Below are 13,055 nucleotides of genomic sequence, written 5' to 3'. Positions count from 1 at the left end.
TACATGTGGGTCTGTGTGCACAACGGTGCCAACTCTCTCACACCGCGAGAGCGGTGCCAAAATCTTTTGATTTGACATCAATGTGTATTATGTGGCATACTTTTGCGAAATATGGCATCGGCCACATAGTGGAAGGCAACAAATGCCCAAGCTCTTCACGTACTCCTAGGTAAATGAGAGGAAAGAGAGAGAGAGAGAGAGTGTGAGTGAGTGAGTGAAAAAATATCACTAGCCAGCCAACCCTATCATATGAGCGAATGATATTGGTACCTCTTGATGACACGACAATCTTATACAACCATCTGCTCTAATATGTTCTCTTCTTTTCCAGATAAAAAAAGACCCAAAAGTGAAAAATGTGTTGCACTATAACAATCTCATCGAATGTCTTGATCTCCATCTTACAGAAATTGATTTGATCGACTACCGAGGCAACACATCTGAGATTAAATTGGCCAGGTTTTTGTTCTAGAGGCAAGTGTGCTCAAGGTAATGAGGTTTGGCGTTCTCTGGCGCAACAATGAATGGCGTGCTGATCACCGCAAGCGTCTAAGCCTAAATGACAAAGTCTCCTCAGAAGCTGAATTTGTTTTTGAAACATTAAGTGGCCAGAGACTCGAAAACTTATTTGCCCATTAGTGACTTGTCAGGGCGGTGGATTTTAGTTTGTACGATAATGCTGCATCCACCTAAAGTAACGGAAGTTCTTACGTAAACTTCCTAGTAATTCCCTCTTCGTAGGTGCAGCATTACTCCTAACATTTGTAATATCAGTTTGAAACCTGTAATATTGCCGTGTCCTATTCCTGCGTTTTCAAAATCCTGCGAATCAAACAGGTCCTGAGTTGGTGATGATGTTGTGCCTGCCATCTTTCACCAATAGTCGTCGGATCTAGATCTGACGCATACAAACCAGACTTCTCTAGTTTTGCAAAAAGATGCCCGCACTTGTTCCCTATTTACAAAAAACTCCTTGTCTCACACAATCAGCCTTATATCCTCCCCACCACATCTAGAAGGCCATGAAAAAATCTGGCGCGATGGCCGCTGCCGGCACCGTCTACCCCCAATCTTGGTGTTCCGTGCAATGCACAGGCATCTACGCACGGGAAATTATGTCGAACACGACTAGTTGTAAGCAGGCTAGGTCTACAGCCATGATGATAGTGACTGCAGATGGTGAGGCTGAATATGGTATGCCGAACACGGCGCCTATACTCAGGTGTCATCTCCGGTGTAGGGTCTTGTCACTTCACTGTGAGGAGCAACACGTAATAATTTGACCAACGGGTAGTACAGTGCTACTACATTGGTAGTACTACTACTACTAGTACTAGCACCACCATCTGGATTTAGTAGTACTACCACGTCCATCTGGATTTAGTATTTGACTAGCAATATCTAGTAATGCATGTCACAAAAAATGTACTACTCGCTCTATAAATAAATACATGGTGTATTGTTTTATTCCTATCAGCGAGATAACTTAATGTCCTTTTGCTACTTAATAGGATTACATGCAATGAACTAACCATTGCATGTGGTGTTTGGTAGTCTCAACTCATTGAAAGCATGCATGGGCACGGAGGGGGACGTAGCTTTATTGACTTACTGCACCTGCCTTTGGGTGTATGACACATGGGCCCAATGGGTGGCTGGCCAACCTGTCATACAGCCAAAGGCAGGTGCAGTAGAGGGGCGAGGAGTAGATGGCCAACACGCATGTGAATTCAACGCGGTCTGCAGTTCTCATATAAAGGCTCCCGCCAGTCCAATCTACGAAATCCTACGCACCCAAGGGCAAGAGTGATAACTCCAATCGCAAGATCAGTTGACTAGAAGCTAGACCCATGGAGGCGATGAGCACGAGCATCAGCCGGCTGTGCCAGATGGTCCACGATGCCGGCCTGCGGCTCGGCACCGAGGAACGTCTCCAGGTAGTGCTTGAGGCTGCCAAGGCGAGGGGCCGCTTGGATGACAGCTTCGTCTCCTTGTTCGACGAGGTCCTCGTTGGCTTCCTCGACAAGTTCACCGGCATTAAGAAGCTCGCGGACGACCTTGACGTATGCCTCCAGCCCACTTGCCCAGGCTCTGCGATGCCTGCCACCCTCAACGGCCTCTATGGTGACAACCTCTTCGACGCACTGGTGGCCGTGCGACTACCCGCCGTCGCGCCGGAGAATGTCCACCTCGAGGTCGCACTCGCCGCGCAGCGCTTGGCGCAGCAAGACACCATCGACATAATCACCCACGTCTACGCGCAAATCATCCACAAGGACTAATACATGCAAGAGGAGGACGATAGGACGCTGGGCTTCTTGGACCGCAGGGAAACCTTGGACGGCATTGTTCAGAAGCATGTTGAGCTTGCCACCAACGCCGCTGCTCCTCACACGTCGGTTGGTGACCCGATGCACTAGGGCGTGAGGATGTTGTTGATGGATCCGTATGTATCTTTATCTTTCCGTCAAATCCATGTAGTAGTATATGGTACTACTAGTAATTACCTTACCTTTCGCATCAACTTCATAATTTTCCTATGTACTCCATGCATGAACCGTGCCAGAACCAAACTTCTCATTACTCTAGGGAAAATCGTTATTTCTATCTATCGGTCATGCCATGGAGCAGAACCAAATTTTACAAGTTACAAGTTCAAAAGGAAAAGCCTGTTGTGTTCACGTCGCACCCCCACACGGTTGGTCCGGCACGCCGCTCAAGGGGGAATTCGTGTTGTGTTGCATTTTCACTTACAAGTGGGACCGCAGTTGAGCAAACCGACTATCGGCAAACCCCCACCCCGCCCACCGCGCGATGGCTGAGAAAATAGTAGGGAGAAGAGATGGCTGCAGCACGGACTCCAAGAAAATTGGTGTTGGATGGGACTCGTGTGGGTGGTGTGTGCCGTACTGCTAGACATGAATGCTAGTTATGGCCCATGCCACCCCACTATATTGAGGTGCTGGTTACGTAGAACAAATTTCCTGGAGTCCGTGCTCAGCCCTCCTCTATCTCTCTTCTCAACCAGCCAGCAGACGCATGGAGCCCATCGTCTGTTTGCTCATATGCGGTCCCACATGTCAGTGAAAACGCAAGAGGACCCACTGAACCTGCACATCTTTCACCTCGATGTGCTGGTGATGAAAAACAAATCCAATAAAGATCTTTGGTGGCCGCTTTTGGAGTTACTCAAGAGTAGTAAGATTCTATTTACAGTTTAACCCAAGAAGCACATCATGTGGCTTCAACTACCACTCTATTTTCTTGCATGACACGACCTGGATGCTGGATGTCCCACGTGTCGGCAAAAGGAGGAAGAACTCGACCAAATCTTCGGTTGTGCTCTCGGATTAGACTAGTTGTGCTAACTTAAAATTTTATTGTGTAGAATGGATGCAAGTTTTGGTATTGAGAAGAAGAGTACAATGATATATTGATAGAGCGCAATTTAGTAGATGTTCTAGAACTCTTAGCTAGCATAGAGGCTAGAGATGAGACTAGTGCACTTGTTGATAGAATAGAGGCTAGACACGTCTACTTCTTTACACTCGAAGAAGAAAGAAGCACGCAGGATCGAGCCTCCGCAGATCAACAATGAATGCATCGAGAAGGCACTAATCCAACTTACAGGAGTAGTTATGGAAGTTGGATATCTTCTAAAATGTATTATTGTGGTTCTTGTTTTTCTAATCAAAATTTTGGTGATGTATTTCCATGTACCAAAAAATCAACGATGAAAAAAAAGTATGTGTTTGCAAAGAAAAATGTACGCGGCTGGGATGCGTCCGCGCGTTCGGCGCACGACCACCGCATCCGAGAAATGGCCCAGACACGACCCCATTGCCCTACCCAAACGGACAGAATCCGGGCAAAACAGAGGTCCGTTTGGGGGCGTGCTTTGGAGTTGGCCTTACAAGTGGGACCGCAGTTGAGGAAACCGACTATCGGCAAACCCCCACCTCGCCCGCCGCGCGATGGCTGAGTTAGAGAAACGACGAGGTTGAAGAGATTGTTGTAGCACGGACTCCAACAAATATGGTGCCAGATGGAAGTTGTGCTGGCGGCGTGTGCCGTACTCCTGGACGTGAATGCTTGTTCTGGCCCATGCCACCCTACTACTCCTACTACTTATAGTAGTAGTATCGAGGATTTGAGGTGCTGGTTACGTACAACGAACACATTAACATATGGCCCACCTCACACTATGGCCAAATTTCCTGGAGTCTGTGCTAGGTTAAAAAGTGTTCTTTGAGAGGATGGGTGGCTGGTCTCAAGTTTAAAACTTGTTGTATTACGTACATAGACATAGAGATAGCACAACATGTGAAGCTAGTACAAGTAGTGTACTATTGTTGATTGGCCTCATCCGATAACCTGTTGCAATGCACGTACAATTATGTATTCGGAAAATATTTTTTTGCCTCGTCGCAGCACCCACCCAAAGAAGCGACTCGAAAGCCATTCATAAATTTAGTAAGTTTATCACAGGCATATAATTTTATTACATACAACAGGTCATCAACCCACAACCACAACGAGGATACATTATAAATACTAAAGTTTTCATCACACAACAAATAACAAGCAATCAAATGAACTTCAACTCAACCAATCCTCGGTGTTGGAAACACTTGCTTTGAACCACAAGTGATTCTCTGGGAATGGCCAACTACTGTCAATCTCGAGACCAACGTAGGACTGATCATCCAGGATGAAGCGACCTACTATATCACGACTAGGGTAGGGAACCACTGCAATGTCCGACGTATAGATACAGTTGCTTCTCATAAGTGTTAGTAATGTTGTGTCAATGGCAGTTGGATCGCCTTTCACCATCATTGGATAGTTTTGTCCAAGGAAGAGTGAGTTTGCTCCAAGACTATCAATACTGTACCAGGGAGAAGGTGTTCGCGCTAGCACAGTAGTATCCATCCCGAATACCATGCAACGGGTGTTGGAATAGGTCCGGAGAGTGCGACCATGGGAGACAACACCTGCTTCCTTAGTAGTAACATCAACAGTGGGCTGTATACAAACAAGAAGGGGTGATCCATAGGAAGTTGCCAGGCGCCACTGAGTATATGGTCCCTCCTCATCCTCATGCTCATTGAGGGAGTCCTGGATTAGGGGGTGTCCGGATGGCCGGACTATACCTTCAGCCGGACTCCTGGACTATGAAGATACAAGATTGAAGACTTCATCCCGTGTCCAGAAGGGACTTTCCTTGGCGTGGAAGGCAAGCTTGGCGATACGGATATGTAGATCTCCTACCATTGTAACCGACTTTGTGTAACCCTAACCCTCTCCGGTGTCTATATAAACCGAAGGGTTTTAGTCTGTAGGACAAGATACATAACAACAATCATACCATAGGCTAGCTTCTAGGGTTTAGCCTCTCCGATCTCGTGGTAGATCTACTCTTGTACTACCCATATCATCAATATTAATCAAGCAGGACGTAGGGTTTTACCTCCATCAAGAGGGCCCGAACCTGGGTAAAACTTCGTGTCCCTTGCCTCCTATTACCATCCGGCCTAGACGCACAGTTCGGGACCCCCTACCCGAGATCCGCCGGTTTTGACACCGACATTGGTGCTTTCATTGAGAGTTCCTCTGCGTCGTCACCGTCAGGCTTGATGGCTCCTACTATCATCGATAGTGATGCGGTCCAGGGTGAAACTTGTCTCCCCGGACAGATCTCTGTCTTCGGCGGTTTTGCACTATGGGCTAATTTGCTTGGCCATCTGGAGCAGATCGAAAGCTACGCCCCTGGCCGTCAGGTCAGGTTTGGAAGTTTAAACTACACGGCTGACATCCGCAGGGACTTGATCTTCGACGGAGTCGAGCCACTGCCGAGCGCGCCGCACTGTCATGACGGGCATGATCTAGCTCTGCCGCCGAACAGTGCCCTGGAGGCCGCACCCGCATCGGCTTCGACCCTTAATTTGGAGCCAATTGCGCCGATCGAGGATGGGTGGTTGGACGCCACCTCGGGGGCTGCGATCCCAACGATGATCGAGCCGAACACCAGCCCCGCACTCCGCGAGACTCGTGACTCCAAGGAGCCGGACTCCTCCCCGGACTCCGAACCTTCCGCGCCCCTGCCGATCGAATCCGATTGGGCGCCGATCATGGAGTTGTCGCCGCGGACATCTTTCAGCACCCGCCCTTCGACGATATTTTGAAATCACTAAAGTCTCTCTCTTTGTCAAGAGAGCCCTGCCCGGATCATGGCCAACAGGATTGGGATGCGGAAGACGAAGAAATTCGACGCCCACCCACCACCCACTTTGTAGCCACTGTCGACGATTTAACCGACATGCTCGACTTCGACTCTGAAAACATCGATGGTATGGACGACGATGCGGGAGGCGAAGAAGAACCACCGCCCATAGGGCGCTGGACGCCCACCTCATCATATGACGTATACATGGTGGACGCACCAAAAGATGATGACGAGGAGCGGAAGGACGCACCGAAGGCTTCTTCCCTCGAGAAGCAGTCAAAGCGGCGACGCAAGCGCTGCCCAAAATGCCGGCTCGACAGAAATAACAATCACATAGACCCAGCGCTAGAGTAGGGCGAACCGCTGCCGGACAATGGCAATCCGGATAATCAAACCGAATAAACAAATTCTATCAAGGATAATAGTCCGGATGACATAACGCCGGACAGGCACTCGGAGCAGCAGAATGCCCGTAAAAGGCTTGTTGCCACCGCGAGGAGTCTTAAAAAGCAGAAGCAAAGGCTCAACGCTGCGCAAGACACACTCCAAATCAGATGGAGTAAAATACTCAACACAGCAGCGAGGTACGGCAACAATCGCCCCTCCAAGAGCTACCCAAAGCGGAAGCTGCTACCTGAATTCGATGAGGAGGCCTTAGACCCCCCACAACCAAATATCAAAGCAGCCACCTGGCCGGATAGACGAACCCTCTGCCAACACAGAGCGGCATACAACGCCACTCACAATGTAACACGCGACCCATGCAAGGGCTCGCACCGAAAGGACGGCGCAACAAGATCCATCTATGGACCACGCAAGCGCGCCCCAGCATACAATGCAACACAACAAACATCCGAACAACGCGGTACACCCAGCTACAGGGGTGCCGCACACCCCCTATGTTTCACCGATGAGGTGCTAGACCACGAATTTCTAGAGGGATTCAAACCCGTAAACATAGAGACATACGACGGAACAACATACCCTAGGGTCTGGATTGAGGACTACATCCTTCATATCCATATGGCTCGAGGAGATGATCTCCACGCCATCAAGTACTTACCCCTCAAGCTCAAAGGGCTAGCTCATCACTGGCTTAAAGGCCTCCCCGAAAGCTCCATTGGAAGTTGGGAAGAGCTCGAAGACGCCTTTCGGGCAAATTTTCAAGGGACTTATGTCCGACCTCCGGATGCGGGCGATTTGAGTCATATAACTCAATAGCCCGGAGAGTCATCCCGAAAGCTTTGGAACAGGTTTCTTACTAAAAATAACCAGATTGTCGACTGTCCGGACGCCGAAGCCTTGGCAGCTTTTAAGCATAGCATCCGTGATGAATGGCTCGCCAGACACCTCGGCCAAAATAAGTTGAGAACGATGGCCGTATTAACAAGCCTCATGACCCGCTTTTGCGTGGGTGAGGATAGCTGGCTAGCCAGATGCAGCACCAGGGACCCCAGTACATCTGAAGTTAGAGATGGAAACGGGAAATCACAGCGCAACAACAATAACAAACGCCAGAATAAAGAAGACAACACGAAGGGCACGACAGTAAACGCCGGATTCAAAAGCTCTCGGCCAGGTCAGCAAAATCTGCCCTCTAAAGGCACCAGGGATGAACTATCCAGCCTCAACAAAATTCTGGACCAAGTATGTCAGATCCATAGTACCCCTGGTAAACCTGCTAATCATACCCACAGAGAATGTTGGGTCTTCAAGCAGTCCGGCAAGCTCAACGCCGTACACAAGGGGGAGGATACACCAAGTGAAGACGAGGACGAGCCTCCCAAGCAAGACACTGGGGAACAAAAGAAATTTCCACCAGAAGTCAAAACAGTAAACGTGTTACACGTGATCAAGGGAAAAAACAACGCGGCACTCCTAGGAAAATATACCCAAGTGCCTGTCACCGCAAAGTCCTGCCACTGGTCATCTCAACCGATCACTTTCGACCATCGCGATTACTCAGCAAGTATCCGACGCGCAGGATGGCTGCCCTGGTATTAGACCTAGTAATTGGCGGATATCACTTCACATGAGTCTTGATGGACGGTGGCAGCAATCTAAACCTAATATATCAGGATACAATCCGCGGGATGGGGTTAGACCCAACAAAAATTCACCATAGCAATACTACCTTTAAAGGAGTAACGCCAGGCCCAGGGGCTCGTTGTACGGGCTCCCTCCTACTACAAGTTATATTCGGCTCCCCTGATAACTTCCGTCGCGAGCATTTAACCTTCCACATTACTCCGTTCCAAAGTGGCTATCAAGCACTACTCGGACGCGAAGCTTTCGCTCGCTTTAATGCAATACCACACTACACCTCCCTCACACTCAAGATGCCCGGTCCACGTGGCATCATTTCAGTGAACGGAAACATCAAGCGATCTCTGCGCGCCGAAGAGAGTGCGGCCGCCTTGGCGACCGCACACTAATGGCGCCCGGACCGGCGAAAGCATCCAATAGGTCGTCAAGACCTCAGACACAACTAATCAAGTCCGCCGCCACTATTTATACCGAATAAATGGTCGCACCCCTATTTGTCAATACAAGGGGCTCAACGCGCACAAACAAGTGGCAATTTTTTCTCCTCTTGAATTATACATGGTTTCTTTAAAAGCTATCTTTTTGCGCGACAACTTTTTCACCTAAATTCCTCTCTTTTACAGACGATCATCGTACTACACCCATCCAGGATACGGCACAACGGAGACACAGGCGCAGACATGCAGCAGGGACCCGCTCCAAGGATTCTTTTTAGATTAAGACCCTGTGTAAACCTTTTTTACTATCTCTTGTTGATACATATCCACCGTTGAGAAGGATGCTGACGTCTTGGCATGTGGCCACGCCAGAACAATGCATGTACATGGACACAAGGGGCTTCTTACAAAGGCTATTATTTAGGCCCGGTTTATACCACAAAGACCGAATACCTTGTTTTTGGTCAAATGTTGGGTTTGCCCGGCTCCTGTGTTTTGGTGCCTTACGTTCCGCTTTACCGGCTAAGGTAGCACCAGGAGAACTACTGCGATTGTGCTCTGGTTCATCCGGACGAGCACCTTAGTAGAGAAAGCCGAAAACTGACTGTCATGATATAGCGTGAGACTGGTCAACCACTCGATGACCTGTTGGAATGTTAGAATTCCTCCACCTTAACGAAGGGCCGTTTTCCGGCCAGTCATGTACGCACCCCGGGATCAGGAGAGTGCGGAGCCACCAGGGGCTATCTAGTAGCCCCACTGTCAAACACCTATGGCTAAGTGAAAGTGCTAAAGCATTATAGTCCGGTTGCCTCGCTCGCTCCGCTATCACCTCCTTAATAGGACCAAGACGTTGGGTTAAGTGTGAACGCGTGTTTTTTGCGAGCACCTCCACATTATATGCGTGGGGGTTGAAGCCGACGGCTGCAATCTTTCAGGTTATACACATGTATACATAAATGGCCGCCCAGGAGGCATCATATTACTTTCAGGCAAAAGTATAAAAATAGCCTTATAAAAATTTATAAAAGCATTTCGCTTACAATGAGATTACATATCACTCAAACATAATATTTTTTGAGCACTGGGTCTCTATCAAACGAGCACCCTCAAGAACTTCTTCAAAGTAGTGCTCAGCAGCCATTCGGCCTATGGCCGAATCCCGCGCTGCAACAGTGGTAGCATCCATCTCCGCCCAGTATGCTTTAACACGGGCAAAGGCCATCCGTGAGCCCTCTATGCACGCCGACCTCTTCATCGCATTAATGCGCGGCACCACGTCAAGGAACTGTTGCACCAAGCTGAAATAGTTGTTCGGTTTTGGCCTTTCCGGCCATAGCTGATCCACAACAGACCTCATGGCGAGTCCGGACAACCTATGCAGTTCGGCCCATTCGGCTAATTTGGTCAGTCAATGAAAGCGGACGCTTGGGAGAATGGAATTGTGTCCAAAACAGCTGGTCCACTTCACGGTCCGTCTGACCCTGGAAGTACTTGGTCGCATCGGCAGCGCTCGCCGCCAAATCCATATACACATTCTCCGAACTCCACAGCCGATCCAGAGGGGCATACCGTGGATCTCCGAACTTCCTCCGCAACATAAAGGATTTCCCAGCTACAATATCCCCGGCTTCCCGCAGCTCCTCCTTCGCCCTCATAGCAGAGCGGATGTCTTTTCTCGTCACAACAGCCTTCTCAAGGTCCGATGCCTTCGCTAGGTTTTCCTTTTCAAGAACCCGGCAATGGTCGGCGGCGGCTTTTAATTCTATGGCCATCTTGGTCATCTTATCTCGGCTCTCGCCATGCGCGGCCTTCTCGGCTTTCAACTCTTCGGTCGCCTTCAAAGCAGCTGCATTACCACTCGCTTATTCCTTGGCTCAGGCAAGTTCTGCCCGCAAGGCTTCAACAGTGGCAGCTCCATCTGCAGTCACAACATATTAAAGATACTGGCATCATGCTGCTCTTACTATGTGGCATTTACCAGATAATGACACTTACCCTGTGCCTCGTCAAGCCTTTTGTTAACAAGCTCGATGTCGGCGTCTGCCGCATCCAACTGCCATTTTAAATGGGAAAACTCGCTAGTCCGGCTAGCCACCGGAGCTTCCATCACCTGCACATAGAGGCAGTATGGTTATTACCTGGGAATATGATCCTCTATTCGTCGTCGTTTCCGATGACAACTAGAGTCTTGGGGGATACTACCTACACAGGGCACACCTAGCATGTGCAGGACTATCATACATTATTTTACGTACCTCAAAGCCTGTCAGTAGACTCATAAAAGCTTCATGCAATCCACTTTCGGCGGACGAGATTCTCTCCATCACTGTATTCATCAGCACACGGTGTTCATCTGAGATGGCCGCTCACCCCACCAACTCCCTCAGAACATCCGATCGCACACCAGACAGTGCCGGACTCTTTTGTCTGCTCTCTTCGGGAGCCGGACACTGGGAGCTTCGGGGGATCAATGGGATTATCTTATGGCCTCACCGAACTCGGAGAGGCCCTCCACGACGACACTTCGGGGTCGCCCGCTTCCAGAGCGAAGGAGTCCGGAGGAGGTGTTTCGCTCTCCATCATCTCTGGAAGAAGATCCCCCGAAGACGAGCTCATTTGAGAGGGGCTAAGGCCCGAACTGCAAAGATATAAGCGGTGGTTCTTTTCTCAGAAGAAAAAGATGGCATACCTGTACTATTAAAGTATTTCGGATCACTTACGACTCGCTGGAGAATTGATTTGTAACGCTCTCGATGTGGCTATATCTCCTACGTGTCGGAGCATGACTTAGAGGCATAACCGCATTGAAAGCAATGTCGCAAGTAAGGTAATCTTCACAACAACCCATGTAAATAGATAATAAGGGGGAAGGTACATAGTTGGCTTACACTCGCCACGTCAAACAAAGTACATAAATAGCATTACATCAACCAGTACAATCATGGTCCGACTATGGTATCAAAATAAAAGATCAACCCCAACATGCGACATGGTCCCGATCGCCCCAACTGGGCACCACTACTAATCATCAGGGAAAGACACATAGTAACGGCGTGAGTCTTCGTCGAACTCCCACTTGAGCTCAAGCGCATCATCTGGAACGGAGTCATTGGGCCCTGCATCTGATTTTGAAGTAATCTGTGAGCCACAGGGACTCAGCAATCTCGCACCCTCGCGATCAAGACTCTCTAAGCTTATAGGTAAGGCAAGGTAATATGTGGGGCTGCAGCAAGCGACTAGCATATATGGTGGCTAACCTGTTCGCAAAAGATTGCGAGAAGAGAAAGTAAAGCGTGAACGAAGAACTAGAGAACAACCTACGTCAAACATTACTCCAACACCGTGTTCACTTCCCGGACTCCGCCGAGAAGAGACCATCACGGTAACACACACGGTTGATTCATGTTAATTAAGTTAAGGTTCAAGTTATCTACAACCGGACATTAACAAATTCCCATCTGCCCATAACCGCGGGCACGACTTTCGAAAGTTCAAATCCCTGTAGGGGAGTCCCAACTTAGCCCATGACAAGCTCTCACGGTCAACGAAGGATATACCTTCTCCCAAGACATTCCGATCAGACTCGGCATCCCGGTTCTACAAGACAACTCCGACAAGTTAAAACAAATCCAGCAACACCGCCCGAATGTGCCGACAAATCCCGATAGGATCTGCACATATCTCGTTCTCAGGGCACACTCAGATGAGACATCCTACAAGTAAAACCAAACCTCAAGTTGCCCCGAGGTGGTCCCGCAGTCTGCTCGGTCGGACCAACACTCAGAGGAGCACTGGCCCGGGGGGGTTTAAATAAGATGACCCTCGGGCTCCGGAAACCCAAGGGAAAAAGAGGCTAGGTGGCAAATGGTAAAACCAAGGTTGGGCATTGCTGGAGGAGTTTTATTCAAGGTGGACTGTCAAGGGGTTCCCATTATCACCCAACCGCGTAAGGAACGCAAAATCCGGGAACATAACACCGATATGACGGAAACTAGGGCGGCAAGAGTGGAACAAAACATTAGGCAAAAGGCCGAGCCTTCCACCCTTTACCAAGTATATAAATGCATTAAGATAACAATATAATATACCCTTTGAGACCACACATGTCACAAAAATACATGAATAGCACCTCTGTAAAGATGGAAAAGCATATAACAAAACACATGTAGAGCTCACGGGCATATCATGCACACAATAATCATGGCAAAAAAGACAAATAGCTATTTGGTGCAGCAGATCTGACAATTAACTCAAATAGCTCTCTTCCAACAGCATTTCGGGCATCAAGATGAGCTCAAATGAAAATGATGCAATGAGATGAAATGATGTACCCTCTGAGGCGA

Source organism: Triticum aestivum, chromosome 3A, assembly GCF_018294505.1.
Source record: "Triticum aestivum cultivar Chinese Spring chromosome 3A, IWGSC CS RefSeq v2.1, whole genome shotgun sequence".
Lineage (NCBI taxonomy): Eukaryota > Viridiplantae > Streptophyta > Magnoliopsida > Poales > Poaceae > Triticum > Triticum aestivum.
The sequence above is the reverse complement of the archived record's forward strand: the minus strand, read 5'-3'. Positions refer to the sequence as shown.